Here is a 16,517-nt window from a genome sequence, read left to right on the forward strand (position 1 = left end):
TGTCTCCTCAAGACTTTTGGCTTCGGTTTCCAAATGCCAAACAGGACCTGGCCCTGCCCTGGAAGTCACAGGCAAGGAAAATTTCTTGCCATATACATGTGATCCATAAGGGAACAAAATCTAGGCAACTTGGTGATAGCTATGCCCTTATGAATGCATAAGATGATAAGTGAACTCCATGTTATGGAAACGACTATTATATCACTGTTGTAATCACTTTCACCATGCCGTAGCTTCTTTTCTTGATGATCCTCTTATTTCCCCTTCCTGTGGTTGTCCCAGCGCTATCACTGTATCTCATGCGAGTACATTGGAAACTGTATATACTGGTATTAGAACTAGGGAAGTGAAAGAGAATATCAAAATCGAGAGACAAAGGATAAAAAGACAACGACTCCAAAAGCAATACTTGCAAAACCATTCGGTGTAAACCAACTGAACAACTCATAGAGGGAGTGGGGAAAGGGGGAGGGGGAGGGGGAGGAAGGAATGAGGGAGGAGGTAATAAACAGTACAAGAAATGTACCCAAGGGCTGGGAATATGGCCTAGTGGCAAGAGTGCTTGCTTCCTACACATGAAGCTCTCGGTTCGATTCCCCAGCACCACATATATGGAAAACGGCCAGAAGGGGCGCTGTGGCTCAGGTGGCAGAGTGCTAGCCTTGAGTGGGAAGAAGCCAGGGATGGTGCTCAGGTCCTGAGACCAAGGCCCAGGACTGGCCAAAAAAAAAAAGAAATGTATCCAAGGCCTAACATATGAAACTGTAATCTACCTGCTATATAATCTGCCTGCTGTCAGGTAACTTACTGATCAGCTCAGAGAATGGTACCATATTGGGAATTTTGTGTTAGCCTCCTTGTTGTTGACAGATTAGGGAATCAACAGTAGGTATATCCAGGTCAGCCTTGATGAGTGGAAGTTCATGTTGCTTAGTCCTTGATTAATCTCTATGCCTGCCATCATGGCCACTTTGTTCATAATCCCATTGGGTAATGACAAGAATGACTACGGAAAGAGACTATAGATTGGGTCATCCTATCCACTAAATTCGTAGATTCCTTCTCTAGTGAGATCATCCTTCTCAGGGAACCAAAAAGGTTGTGTTTTTTTACCAATGAAAAGAGATTAATCTTCTCCAAAAGCCTTTGTTCCCAATTTTTCCCATCATGTCTTTTCCAAGTTCCTCACTATCCAGCCAAGCCATTAACCGCATACCATGAATAGTCAGACATCTGGCCATTTTTCTTTCTAAGTAAAGTGAACAACCATGTACTCTGCAGGTTCTGTCCTCTAGGATCTGGGAGGATGAACTACAATGCTACCTCTGTCCCTGTACAGATGGTACCTGGAACTCATGTATAACCATCTATAAAGAGTTAAGGCCCTAAAGTATTAGCACAATAAAGGTCATCAACTGGTAACAGCAAAACTTCCACTCCAAAATCTTAAGAGTCTGTGCAGGAAGCATCAATATCTACAAATTGCCACTTGAAACATGACTATATCTAATCAATCATAGGAGCCAAGTGGCAACACAGCTTACACAGTAGGCTGGACCTGTTGCAGAGACTTTACTTGCTCTGTGCTCCACACAATCTACCAAGTTTTCAGCTAACTCAGTAAATATTCCTAATACCATACTCAAATGAGAAATATGTTGTTTCCAAAATCTAATAAAGTTCACTAGATATTGTACTCTTTTGGTTATAGTGGGAACAAGTTGTAATAAACTAATCCTTCACATTATAGAATATATCCTGATATTCACCATATGGCTCACCTTCTACAATTTATTTTTAAAATATTTTTTGTGCTGGTCCTAGGGCTTGAACTCAGGCTCTGGGCTCCATCTCTGAGCTTATTTTCCTCAAGGCTAGTGTTTTACCACTTGAGCCACAGATCACTTTCAGCATCATCCACGGTTAACTGGAGATAAATGTCTGACAGACTTTTCTTCCCAGACTAGCTTCAAAGCATGATCCTCAGTTCTCAGCCTCCTGAGTAGCTAGGATTACCGGTGTGAGCCACCAGCACCCAGCTATTTTACTTGTGTATTCATTCATTCATTACTTTTTTTTCCCTAGAAGCAGCATTTAAACTTTGGGCCTCATGCTAGCTCCTCTTGCTTGTATAGCTGGCATTCTACCACTTGAACCATCCTCCAGCCCAGCCTTGGAGATGGAGTCTTGCAGACTAGGTAGCTTCAACCCCAAATCTTCTAGATTGCATCCTCCTTATCAACTAAGATACAGAGTGACCCACTTTGCCCAGCTCCTCTACAAGTTAACTGAGATAGAAGATGCCTGCATTTTTAATTGCTTTCCTGTTCTCTTAGAAGTGGAACACAGCAGGGATACCTTTACATACATCAAGTATTAAGTACATTTCCTTCAAGACTTGGGGGAAGATGGCGGAGGAGAGGTGGAGCCCTTGCAGAGCTCCCTCCGATATCATAGTTTTCTCACCCCATAGAAACTGTTACTCCTAGAAAGACAGCCAAAGTAAGTTCTAACAGTACAGGGATTCTGAACAGGAAGGAAAAATCGACTTTGCTGGTCTGAAAACACAGATTTGAGCTCCAGGCGGCATCCCGCCGCCTCGCCAGCGCCGGCTCCTGCACAGTGCCCCGCACAGCCCCCCCGCACTCCGCACAGCTAAAGCGTTAAATACTCCAGATGGCAGCTGAGCACGGAGGACCTGACATCGCAGAGACAGCGTGAGTACCCCACAAAAAATTATTCTCGCTTGGGCCCACAGTCCAGCTTCTGGAAGGCATCCCAGTCCCCACCGCCAGAGCAAAGCGCCATCTTTGCCACTGGCATAGGGTCAGACCAGACTGGAACTGAAGCAGGCCTGGGGAAAGCGAGGTCAAAAAAGCCATCTTTGAAAAGGGCAGGAGGGGCGGAATCAGTGAGAACCAGCTCCGCCCAGAAGAACGCCCCCTGCCCTGGCGGGAGGCGGGTCCGGGGCTTAGCCAGAGGTGCCCCGCCCTGCCCGCCGGAATTTCTAAACTTAAAGCAAAAGCTGCGAGCAGCTACCAGGGGCACGGAAACACCAGACGGAGGGACAAACAGTTCCTGGGACAGCTAAACGGGCCCGTCACAGAGGAAGCTAATTCCCAGCCCAAAACGGAGCTGCATTCCACAGCCACCTATGCCAAGGAGGCCGCCTCCCTCAGGCAAGCAACTCTCAGCGGAGCAAAACAGGCCAGAGGCGCCCCGCCCTGCTGAGTTCACAGCCTAGTCAAGACCAGGCATCAAAGGCAGTGGCCCCACAGCAGACAGAGGAGCCACAGTTCCTGAGACTGCTCACGTCCCCATCGACAGAGGATGCCCAAGGCCTGCCTGCAAGCTGTGCGAACCTCAGAGACCCAGGATTGCACCAATAGGGGAGAAGTTCAGAACAGAACCACCCCTTGCCAAGTGAAATCAAGTCAAACCAGCCAATCAGGAAAATAGACTGCAGTCCATTGCAGGGAAACCAGAGACTGGGGAGAATCCACCCAAACAAGGAGGACTCCTTTTTTTTTCTTTTTCTTTTTCTTTTTCTTTTCAAACATTTTTTTTAAACTTTTTTTTTAATTTTCTTTTTAATTTTTTCACATCTGAAACATCATTGGTTGGTTTTTTATTTTTTTGGTTTGTTTGTTTTTTGTTTGTTTGTTTTCCATTTTTACCGGTTTGTTTTATCAAGCTTTTTTTTGTGTTTGTTTATTTGTTTGGGTTGTTCCTTTTCTCTTATTTTCCTTTTTATTTACTTATGCTTCCTTTTTAAATAATTTTTCTCTGTTTTGTGTATCTGTCTTCCAGTATTTTTACTTTATTTCTCTCATTGCGTCCTCTTCCTTTAAAAATTACTTTCCTATAAATAAGACCTCCACCCTTTTCTGCTAACTCTCCACTGTCTGTCATTTTAACATTGTTCTTTCTACTGATTCTACTCTTCTCCACATTTCCACGTCACTGAAACTAAACCAAAATCACCACCCCCCCCAATACATTTTAATCTATTCTCTTTACTATCTCCAACTTACCCTCCTGACTTACTGCCTGAACCTCCAGGTTCCATTGACTCCTGGTTATTGGATAGAGGGTATCCCAGCTTAATACGACTTAATCAAAGGGGTTCATAAAGAAAGCCAGTCCTAAAAGAACTTAATATAAAAACAAGAATTGTATATAGGGTTGTAACAGTAAATAAGTATCTACTGAATACAGGGCCCAGGATCGGTTGTTATATTGAAATTGTATTCTTTAGGAACACCAAATCTAACTTTATAGACAGGTATACAAGTTATCTGTATATAATTGTGAAATTGTAAGATTTACACAACAGTGCTTGGTAAGGGCTGCTTTGGGTCTTAAACGGTACTCACAGGTGCTGGTAGACAGGCATTCCCAATTCAAATGGGCAGAAGAAACACAAGAAAGATGGCAAACAATGAAGTCCTATCCCCCACTCAAAACAAGCAGGAAGCAGAGCAGTCAATCAAAAACATAGAAGAAAACCCCTAAAATGCTCTACAAAGTCTACTGATAAACATGATAAATGAAAAGTTTGAATCTCTTCAGTCAATTATTCTAGAGCGTGAGGAGGCAAAGCAAAAATTAATGGAGAATTTCATGGCATCCACAAATAGAAAGATAAATGAGCTTCAAGAGTCAAATGAAAAGATAGCTAACCAGCTTAAAGATATGAGAGACAACACTCAAAACCAAAGTAATGAAGTTAATGAAGTAAAGAAGTCCATACAGGACCTAAGAAATGACATGGAAATCTTCAGGAAAGACCAGTCAGAAGGAAAAGAGATTCGAAATCAAGTAGCTAGCCTACAGTCCCGACTAACTGAAGCAGAGGATCAAATCTCAGGAGCTGAAGATTCCTTAGATTCTATGGAGAAAGATCAAAAATCAATACAAATCCAGTCCAATCAACAAAACAGATCGCTACAGGAGATTCAAGACACGATCAGGAAGCCCAATTTAAGGATAATAGGTATTGAGGAAAACTTGGAGAAAGAGGTTAATGGGACAGGCAACCTATTTAACAGAATATTAGCTGAGAACTTCCCAAACATCCAGAAGGAAAGGCCTATACACATACAAGAAGCATTTAGAACCCCAAATCGACCAGACTAGAATAGGACTTCCCACCGACACATTGTGATCAAAACAGCTTCAGCAGAGTGCAAGGAAAAAATACTCAAAGCTGTTAGGGCAAAGAAAACAATCACATATAAAGGAAAAGCAATCAGAATTACCCCAGACTTCTCAGCAGAGACCATGAAAGCAAGGAGAGCCTGGAATGAAGTATACCAAACTCTAAATAAAAATAACTACCAACCAAGAATTCTGTACCCAGCCAAACTCTCCTTCATAGCCGAAGGTAAAATAAAAGTCTTCCACAATAAGGAAAATCTGAAACAATATATCTCCACCAAACCAGCGTTACACAAAATCCTTAAAGATGTACTATACAGGGAAAATAATCAAGATCCCAACACAGACAGAGAAATGAACCCTAATTAGTAAACACTAGATCAAGAAATGGGAAGACACAGCTTTAAACAAGACAGTGATAATGAAAGGAACAAACAATCACCTCTCAATCCTAACTGTCAACATTAATGGACTTAATTCTCCAATCAAACGACATAGGCTCATAAGTTGAATCAAAAATCAAGATCCATCTTTCTGCTGCCTCCAAGAGACACATTTATCCAGCAAAAGTAAACATCTTCTAAAAGAGAAAGGCTGGAAACAAATCTATCAAGAAAATGGCCCCCATAAGCAGGCTGGAGTTGCAATCCTAGTATCAGACAAAATTGACTTCAAATTAAAAAAGGTAAGAAGAGACAAAGAAGATTACTACATACTAGTAAAAGGATCTCTCCAACAGGAATAAATAACCATCCTAAATATCTACACACCAAATGCAGGAGCACCCAACTTCATCAAACAAACACTACTGGCTCTAAAAACATTCATAGACCCAAACACAATGATAGTGGGGGACTTTAACACTCCACTATCACCTCTGGACAGATCGACACGCCAAAAACTGAACATAGAAACCACAGAACTAAACAATTGCATAGACCAACTAGACTTAATCGACATCTACAGAATATTCCACCCAGCAAGGACAGAATACATATTCTTTTCGGCAGCACATGGAACATTCTCCAAAATAGAACACATCTTAGGGCACAAAGAAAATCTGTACAAATTCAGAAGTATCAAAATCATTCCCTGCATTCTCTCAGACCACAATGGAATAAAATTACAGCTCAACTCAAACAGCCACCACAGAAAATCCCACAATTCATGGAGACTAAAGAACACACTGCTGAACCATCAGTGGATCATTGAAGAAATTAAAACGGAAATTCAAATGTTTATGGACTTCAACCAAGTTGAGGACACAAAGTACCAGCTCCTTTGGGACACAGCAAAGGCAGTACTCAGAGGATAATTTATATCTCTGAGTACATACATCAAAAAACTGGAGAAACAGCAACTCAGTAATTTAAGGAAGCACCTTAATTTTCTGGAGAGAGAACAGCAAGCCAAACCCCAAGTCAATAGACGGAAGCAAATAATTAAATTCAAATCAGAATTAAATCAATTAGAAAAAAACCATCGAAAGAATCAACAAAACAAAGAGTTGGTTCTTTGAAAAAATCAACAAGATAGACAGACCCCTGGCAAACCTGACCAAAGAACGAAGGCAGCACACTCAAATAAACAAGATAAGAGATGAAACAGGTAGCATCACCACAGAAATAACCGAAATTCAGAAAATAATAAGGGACTATTTTGCAAACCTTTATGCCAACAAATTCGAGAACTTCGAAGAAATGGATGATTTCCTAGAAAAAATTGATACCCCCAAACTCAACCATGAAGACTTAAACCTTCTAAACAGACCCATATCCAGTATTGAAATAGAAACAGCAATAAATGATCTCCCATCCAAGAAAAGCCCAGGTCCAGACGGATTCACCGCAGAATTCTACAAGGCCTTCAAAACAGAACTCACTCCAATATTTCTCAAACTCTTCAATGAAATTGAAAGAGAACGTTCACTACCAGACTCATTTTATGAAGCCAGTATAACCCTCATCCCAAAACCAGGCAGAGACTCATCACGGAAAGAGGACTACAGACCAATCTCCCTGATGAACATAGATGCAAAAATTCTCAACAAAATTCTGGCCAATCGACTTCAACAGGTCATCAAAAAAATCATACACCACGATCAAACTGGATTCATCCCAGGGATGCAAAGCTGGTTTAATATACGCAAGTCAATTAATGTAATCCACCACATCAACCAGAGCAAGCTAAAGAACCACATGGTTTTATCACTGGATGCGGAAAAAGCATTCGATAAAATCCAGCACCCATTTATGCTAAAAGCCCTGGAAAAACTGGGATTCCAGGGAACATTCTTGAATATAATCAAGGCAGTTTATGACAAACCAACAGCAAGCATAACTCTAAATGGTGAAAAACTAAAGCCATTCCCTTTCAAATCAGGAACAAGGCAGGGATGTCCACTCTCTCCCCTGCTCTTCAACATAGTACTAGAATTCCTAGCCAGAGCAATTAGGCAAGAAGAGAATATAAAGGGGATCCAAATAGGAAAAGATGAAGTTAGACTTTCTCTCTTCGCAGATGACATGATCCTATACCTAAAGAATCCCATAGACTCTACCCCCACGCTACTAGAGCTGATCCAAAACTTTGGCAAAGTTGCAGGATATAAAATAAACCTTCAAAAATCAATGGCCTTTCTCTATGCTAACAACCCGAAGACCGAGGCTGAAATGACGAAAGCAACTCCTTTTGCAATAGCCCCCAAAAACATAAAATACCTAGGAATAACCTTAACCAAAGAAGTGAAAGACCTCTTTGATGAGAACTTTAAAAGCTTGAAAAACGAAGTTTAGTCAGAACTACAGAAATGGAAAAACCTCCCATGCTCCTGGATTGGGAGGATTAATATTATCAAAATGGAAATATTGCCAAAGGCTATCTACAAATTCAATGCAATACCCATTAATATCCCAACACCATTCTTTAATGAAATTGAGTAAGCAATCCAGAAATTCATATGGAACAATAAAAGACCTAGAATAGCCAAAACACTCCTAAGCAGAAACAACAGTGCTGGAGGAATTACAATACCCAACTTCAAGCTGTATTATAAAGCTATAGTAATAAAAACAGCTTGGTATTGGCACCGGAACAGGCCTGAAGACCAATGGAACAGAATTGAAGACCCAGAATTGAACCCACAGAACTACACCTACTTAATCTTTGATAAAGGAGGTAAAACATTAGTATGGAAGAAAGATAGCCTCTTTAACAAGTGGTGCTGGAAAAACTGGCTCAACACATGCAACAAACTAAAACTAGATCCTTATATATCACCCTGCACCAAAATCAATTCCAAATGGATTAAAGACCTTGAAATCAAAACAGGCACCCTGAAAACACTAAAGGAAGGAGTAGGAGGAACACTTGGGCTCATTGGCACAGGACAGAACTTCCTTAACAAAGACCCTGAAAGGCTACAAATCAAAGAAAGGTTGGACAAATGGGACTGCATCAAACTGCAGAGCTTCTGCACGGCAAAGGACATAGCTCTCAAGATAAACAGAAAGCCCACAGACTGGGAGAAGATCTTTACTGGACATTCAACAGACAAAGGCCTCATCTCTAAAATATATGCAGAACTAAAAAAATTACCTTCTTCCAAAACAAAACCGCAAAGAACCAATAGCCCCCTCATCAAGTGGGCTCAAGACCTACAAAGAAACTTCTCTGATGAGGAAATGAGAATGGCCAAGAGACATATGAAAAAATGCTCTACATCACTGGCCATAAAGGAAATGCAAATCAAAACAACATTGAGATTCCATCTCACCCCAGCAAGAATGTCATATATCAAGAAAACTAATAATAACAATTGTTGGAGGGGATGTGGCCAAAAGGGAACCCTACTTCATTGTTGGTGGGAATGTAAACTGGTTCAGCCACTCTGGCAAGCAGTATGGAGATTCTTCAGAAGGCTCAATATAGAACTCCCCTATGACCCAGAAGCCCCACTTTTGGGTATCTATCCAAAAGACCACAAACAAAATCACAGTAATGCCACCAGCACAACAATGTTCATCGCAGCACAATTTGTCATAGCGAGAATCTGGAACCAACCCAGATGCCCCTCAGTAGACGAATGGATCAGGAAAATGTGGTACATATACACAATGGAATTTTATGCCTCTATCAGAAAGAATGACATTGTCCCATTTGTAAGGAAATGGAAGGACTTGGAAAAAGTTATACTAAGTGAAGTGAGCCAGACCCAAAGAAACATGGACTCTATGGCCTCCCTTATTGGGAATAATTAGTACAGGTTTAGGCAAGCCATAGCAGAGCATCACAAGGCCCAATAGCTATACCCTTATGAACACATAAGATGATGCTAAGTGAAATGAACTACATGTTATGGAAACAATTGTTATATCACAGTTGTAACTACTTTCAATGTCCTATGTGTATGTGTAGTTTCTATTATTGAGGATGTTCTTGTATCACCATCCTATGGTTGTACCTACACTATCTCTGTAATCTTATCTGAGTATATTGGAAACCGTATTTACTGGTATTGGAAGTAGGAAATTCAAAGGGAATACCAAATTTGAGAGACACAGGGTAAAAAAAAAAAAGAGAAATAACTACAAAAGCAATACTTGCAAAACTGTTTGGTGTAAGTGAACTGAACACCTCGGGGGGGCAGGGAGGGAAAGGGGATGAGGGAGGGGGGCATGAGGGACAAGGTAACAAACAGTACAAGAAATGTATCCAATGCCTAACGTATGAAACTTTAACCTCTCTGTACATCAGTTTGATAATAAAAATTTGGAAAAAAAAGTACATTTCCTTCCTTTTGCATAGTATCATCTGTTCTCTAATTCTCTCCCATTCCCTCTCTCTCATCTCCACCCATGACTTGCGTGGTTCACTTTACTTGATGTCCAGTGCAGCCAGTGAGCTCCACTGATGAACTTTTCCACCCATTTCCCTGATTTCACTGATTCAGTGCCCTCCCCCCACCTTCCTTCAGATGTGCACATGTATACACAGTACATGAGGTAAAGAATACACAGTCATCAGAAAACCAAGAGACAAATTAAGAAAAGGTCATTTGTTTCCTTATCTTTGGAGTTCATTTCAGTATGCATAATATATATGAAGGGGTACGTGGGTATTACAGCTTGGTGATTCTCTCCTAAGACTATCCTCTTTTGGTCTCCTTGTATGTGTCTAGTATCCTGTGTAATTTGTCATATTCTGTTGCATTTTAAATCTAACTTCTGCATAACAGTGGGAACATGTGTCATTTGCCTCTCTGAGCTTGGCTTACCTCACTTAACATGCTTTGTTCTAGTTCCATTCACTTCCCTTCAGATTATATTATTTTACTCTTTCTAATGGCTGTGCAAAGTTCCAATATATATGGTACCTGCATCTTAATAGGAGTTTTTTACCCATGATTTGAAACACACAAATACCTTACCAACAAGATCATTGTAGTTGCCACTTCTGATTCACTGGATCAAATGAGCAACAAACTATCAAAATAATGGACCAGTGTGATGTCTTATGAAATGGAAAGGTAATTGATATCTTGTAGACCAAATTATATCATAGAACTGGAGCACTAACATGCCCCTAAGGTAGAACAGTGAAGGAATGTTGCTGGACTTAGCAATTTAGACCACAAAATTCAGAGTTGTCTTTACTAGTAGATATGTAGAAAAATACATTTAGAGATCAGTAATTGCATTCAAGAATCAGGGGATGTGCTTCCCAGGTTCCAGTATTTTATTTCATTTAAGGATTCCTATTTATTGGAAATAGTTCCCACTGTAATTCCTGGCCTACAAAAAGAGGCCACAAAGCTCTTTAAGAAGGGTGGTGACAATTAACCATCACCAAAATATGAAGCCAACCCAGATGCCCCTAAGTAGATGAATGGATCAAGGAAATACACAATGGAATATATACAATGGGATATAAAAGAAATACACACAATATAATTTTATGCTTCTGTCAGAAAGAATGACATTGCCCCATTCATAAGGAAAAGGGAAGACTTGGAAAAAAATAATACTAAGTGAAGTGAGCCAGAACCAATGAAACATGGACTCTATAGTTTCCCTTATTGGTAATAATTAGTACATGTCTAGGATTGTCCTAGCAGAAGATCACAATAACTCAATAGCTAGTACATATGAACACATAAGATGATACTAAGCAAAATGAACTCCAACTTATGGAAATAAGTGGTTTATCATTGTTGTCATTTTCAACATATCATGTGTTTCCTTTTGTCTTTATTCCCCATGGTTTCACCTCCTATGTCACTGTAATTGATGTTGCTATTCTGGCTATTGTACATATGTTTATTGGAACTAGGGAAGGGAAATAAAAATGGAGAGCAGAAAGGTAAAAGGCAATCAAATGAAACAGCAATACTTACAAGAAAATATGCTGTAAACCAACTGTACAACTGGGGAGGAGGGAATTGGGGATGAGGGAAGGTGGGAGAAAAATGAGGGGGGGAGGCAACAAGCTTGATAAGAAATGTAGTCACTGCCTTACATATGAAACTGTAACCCCTCTGTACATAACTTTTTGACAATAAATAAACTAAATTTTAAGAATTATGGCGATTCCCTTAAATATTTTCTTTCTCATAGTCCTGGTGAAACAAGTGTCCTTTGTCCTCTCTTTGAGGCTGATTAGGTCTTAACATGAAAAATTTACCCTAAAATTCTAATCTCTCTAAGATTGATTTGGCCTAAGTTAACTCCATACTCTTTCTCCCAATATCCCATACCCATAATATCTATTAATACTTATTTTACTTCAATTTCCATCTGTTAAAATTGGAAAAAATATAGTTATTTTTTACTTTGACAGACATCCTCATGTAACATTCTTTACCTCACCCTTTGGGTTTTCTTGTACTCATGTGTAGATAGCTCCAGAAACAAAAAGAAGTTGCTGCGGAGGTTCTAGCAACAAACTGACATAAGGCATCTACCATAAGGAAGGTGATTACAGATTTTTTTTTTTGGTCGGTCGTGGGCCTTGACCTCTGGGCCTGGGCACTGTTCCTGAGCTCTCCAGCCCCAGGCTAGCGCCCTACCACTTGTGGTTTTCTGGTGTTTAATTGGAGATAAGAGCCTCACAGACTTTCCTGCCCAGGCTGGATTTGAACTGTGGTCCTCAGATCTTAGCCTCCTAAAATTATAGACATGAGCCTCCAGTGCCCAGAATGATTACAGATTTTTCAAGCAAAGTAGAATTAGTCTGTTCATATGAGATTGAAATACAGCTTCTTCTGTCAAAATATCAGCTAAATGTAAGAGTTCCTTGTTCCCAGATTCATCTGCATTATCTGCAAGGATAGATATTTTGTTGGGGTAATGTCTTAGTCACTCAAAGGATGATGTTCTGGGTTTGGTTTTCCTCATTCCAGCTCTGCCACTACAGGTAGGAGCTTCTTTCAGAGTAAGCATAGATCTTTTCAGGTCATGTCTGCAGCAGTGAAACAGGAAACTTTAAGCCTTGGGCTCCTCCTTTTCTTTTTCTCCTTTAGGAGGAACTGGTCAACTTAATAAGCTCACTGTTTTACAAGTATGCTATAGGGTATCAAGATATGTATTCACCAAAACTCTTGCCTTGTAATTATTTGACAGTGATATTTTGCATATCTCCATTGTCACATTACACTGGAAATGGAGAAAATCAATGTCCTTAAATAGAATCAACATAAGAGACTCATTTTCCAGAAAACAAAATATGAATTCTGAAAATTCATCTTACTATTCTTCTCTTTTAGGACAATTCTCAGTACCGTAAGTCATTATCAGAGTTTCTCCTAAATAACACAAGAAATACGGTGTGTATTTTTCATATTTTAATTTTAAGGAATTATCTCACATGATTTTCAAGGCTGAAAAGTTCAAAACCAAGAGGCCAGGCCATCAGTCTGGAATCTCAGGCAAAACTGATGCTATAATCTTTTTGTAATGTGTTTTAAGTCTGTAGATCAGGCCTATTAGCTTGAATAAGTAACAGGATTTCTGTACTATAGCCTTGAAACTAAATTCTCTCATCCTATAGGAAAACTTGATTTTTTTTCTTAGTGCTTATTGATTACTTACTAAAGGAATCTCCTTAAATTCAACTGAATATAAACAATCCTATCAACAAATGTACTCAGAGGAACATCTGTATTAGAATTTGCAAAAATCTGGGCACTATGACTAGCCAAGTTACTATATACAATTAACGATTACCAGCTCTGAAAAAAATTTTATAAAACAGATAAACATTAAAGATTCTTAAAAGTAACCCAGTCGGGTAAATAAGTGATTTTAGCACTTTTGTGACTCCAAAACAAAAATTCAGCGACAGCAAAACTTGTCTGTTAATGTCAAGATAAGAAATGCCAACATCTTTGAAGCACTCCAGCTGATAAAAAAAATATTCTATAATTATAGCAGTCTAGATGCTCTTAGAAGCCACCCTAGCATGCTTAACAGTTCTAAAGTGGCGTGTCTCTACTGGAAGAAAAGTAATCAGAAAGGCCTCAAAGCTCACACAGCTGAGCAAAAGAAAACTGATGTGGACATTTGCAGTCAGGTAATTCTCCCTCAAGGTTGAGTGGAAAAAAGATATTTCATCATTTATCATACCTTGAGTCATGGCAAAAAAAAAGGTGCAGCCAACTAAGATGTCCGCCTGAACTATGTTGCTAATAAACACTGAAGTCGACTTTCTGGATACAGAGGCAATCAGAATCACCATGACATACAGACTGCCTAAAAATCCCAGTAGCATGATGATGATATTTGGAGATGGTAAGATGAGATATTGGATGTATTTGAAGGCCAGGTACCTTCGGAGATCTCTCATGTGGTCTCAATTCATAAAAATCCTAAATTGAGCAGGATTCCTGTAGTAAAATAGAAAAGTGATATAAGTATGTATATTCAAAACAGCATCTTAAATTCACTTAAAACTATGGTTTGGTCCATTAAATTTAATATTCTATCAGGCTAAAATAATACCATTAATATCTTTCCCATGGTTAGACCTGATTTCACGGAAGATCAAATAGCCATATAAAATTATATATTATGTTGACAATTGATGGCAAAGACAAAAAAACCTTTTATCTGATTCAATATTTTCTACATAAATTGATGTTTGTACTCATTTTTTTTCAGAAATTTAAACATTTTATTCCTACAATGTGCAAAAATACTTTCCATATAGATTAGTTTATTTAATTAAAAATTTTAATCTGTTTCATGATTCAGTTACATGTAAAAGTATACATGGTAAAAACATCTTGAAAAGAGGTGCTAGGATCTGAGTGTAAGATTAGGGTTTATAGTAATAGCTAATACTTTACATAATTTTGTGGACTATTTCAAATCCTATTAAAGTGTTATTTCAGGGATTCTAAATGTCAGTTTTTCAATGTCTATGGTATATTTTATGTTACATTCATTACATTTTTCTTTTCTTTTTTTAATTGTAGAAGAAATGTCTTCTATGAAAACGTCTTATAATCTATAAGACATACATGTATAACAGCTCCTTCCTATTATATGTTCTTCTCTAAAGGAGCTATACAAAGTTTTGTGTGTTTTTTGAGTAATGATTTATGAGAAAAATATTGAAGATTCATTATATTCATTATAGCATCATTTTTAAATGCCCAAAGAAAATAAAAATCATATTGATGTTAACCTGATTCCATCTATATGATCTATTTTTTTTCAAATTTTCATTACCAAACTGATGTACAGAGAGGTTACAGTTTCATACATTAGGCATTGGAACCATCTATATGATCTTTACTTTTCTGTCAGTAGATATAACTTCTCAAAAATGTAGTCAATTCCCCAACATTTATGTCGTTCTTCGAAAGCATCAACTTTCTCAAGACAAATAATATTGCATCTTGTCCCAAACAACCTTCTAATTTCAGCATCTGTAACATAAAATGGTGGACCTGCATGTTTCGTTGAATCATAAGACAAAACTGCCAGGAAGTAGCGGAATTCTTTTCTCAAGAGAGACAGTATTACAGCTGTATAACGTTTGCGATCATCAGGATTGATGGCGACTAAGGCTTCTGTATCCCAAATCCTGTCAAATTGGCTAATATTTGCCCTGGGAAGGTAAAAAATGCTGCAACAGTACAATGAAATGTTCCCTGAAGAACTCATTTCGTCTCCACTGCTTTTCCACAAAGAGGGAAAAATACCCTCAGTCCACTCTGGTCGTTAAGAAAAGTCTCTAGATGCTTCTTGAATAGCTGATTTCCTTTTTCTTGGTGAAATGCAGTGTCACCGGTCACCCACTTGTTTCGCCATTCTTCCAGGGTTAACACTCGGGTCTGACATACCTCAGAATCAGGGAACTCTTTAATATCAAGTGATGCTTTTATATCACCCATTGTTTGTGGACACTTCTGTCTCCAATCCTGCTTGCCCCAGACACCAGGGATGGTTATCTAGCAAAGGTCACCGGCGGGTCTGTGGCTCTGACGCTGCTTGTACTCATATTTGATCTTACTATTCTCACATCTGGATTAAGCAATGGATTTGAAGAACTTTTCCTACTTGGATATATATATATATATATATATGTATCAGTATCAGAAGAACTCGAGACAGATATCTAATCCAGGAAGGATAGGATTATTTGTTTATTTATGTATTGCTAGTACTGGGATTTAAGTTCAGGGCCTCGTGGTCTTGCCTGGCTTTTTCACTCAAGGCTGTCACACTACCACCTGAGTCACACCTCTACTTCTGGCATTTTGATGGTTAACTGAAGATAATGACTCACAGACTTTTCTGCCTGGGCTGACATTGAACTGAAATCCTCAGATCTCAGTCTCTAAATTAGCTAGGATTACAGGTGTGAGCCACCAGCATCTGACATGATTTTTCTTGGTTAGTGCACTAGAAATGAGATGGAAATATTACAATTAAGTTTCTTTGTGTGAAATACACAGAATGAAATAAAACCTGAAACTCAAATGTTCTCTCTAATTCTAAGTAGAGTCAGTGGTCCAAACTAATAACCAGTTCTTCTACAGCCCCAAATAATTCATATTAATATTCTTCACATTTGAAAATAGCATGCCTGGAATATTCTCTCTCTTTACATGAATCCTCTTGTATGTCCAGTTCTCTAACACCATGGCACAGAGGTATAGGGTAAGGCCTTGTTTGAGATGGGTATTTAAAATAACATTGACATACTGGGGCCTCTTCAAGAGGAAAGCATAAAACATTAACAGGAGAAATCAAATTCTCCCTACCTCTCTGTGTCTCTCTCCTTCCTCTCCCTCAAATTGGGAATATTGATAACACATTCAATAATGAATGCTAAGCTTGATTCAGTGATTT

General features: G+C 38.9%; 2 pseudogenes; both read right to left on the reverse strand.

Moving 5' to 3' along the window:
- Window positions 1–13,371: 13,371 nt before the first annotated feature.
- Window positions 13,372–14,001, reverse strand: LOC125343053 (annotated as a pseudogene).
- A 950-nt stretch (window positions 14,002–14,951) lies between these two features.
- LOC125343535 lies at window positions 14,952–15,590 on the reverse strand (annotated as a pseudogene).
- Between the last annotated feature and the right edge of the window lie 927 nt (window positions 15,591–16,517).

The sequence above is a fragment of the Perognathus longimembris genome, chromosome 28, assembly GCF_023159225.1.
Source record: "Perognathus longimembris pacificus isolate PPM17 chromosome 28, ASM2315922v1, whole genome shotgun sequence".
Lineage (NCBI taxonomy): Eukaryota > Metazoa > Chordata > Mammalia > Rodentia > Heteromyidae > Perognathus > Perognathus longimembris.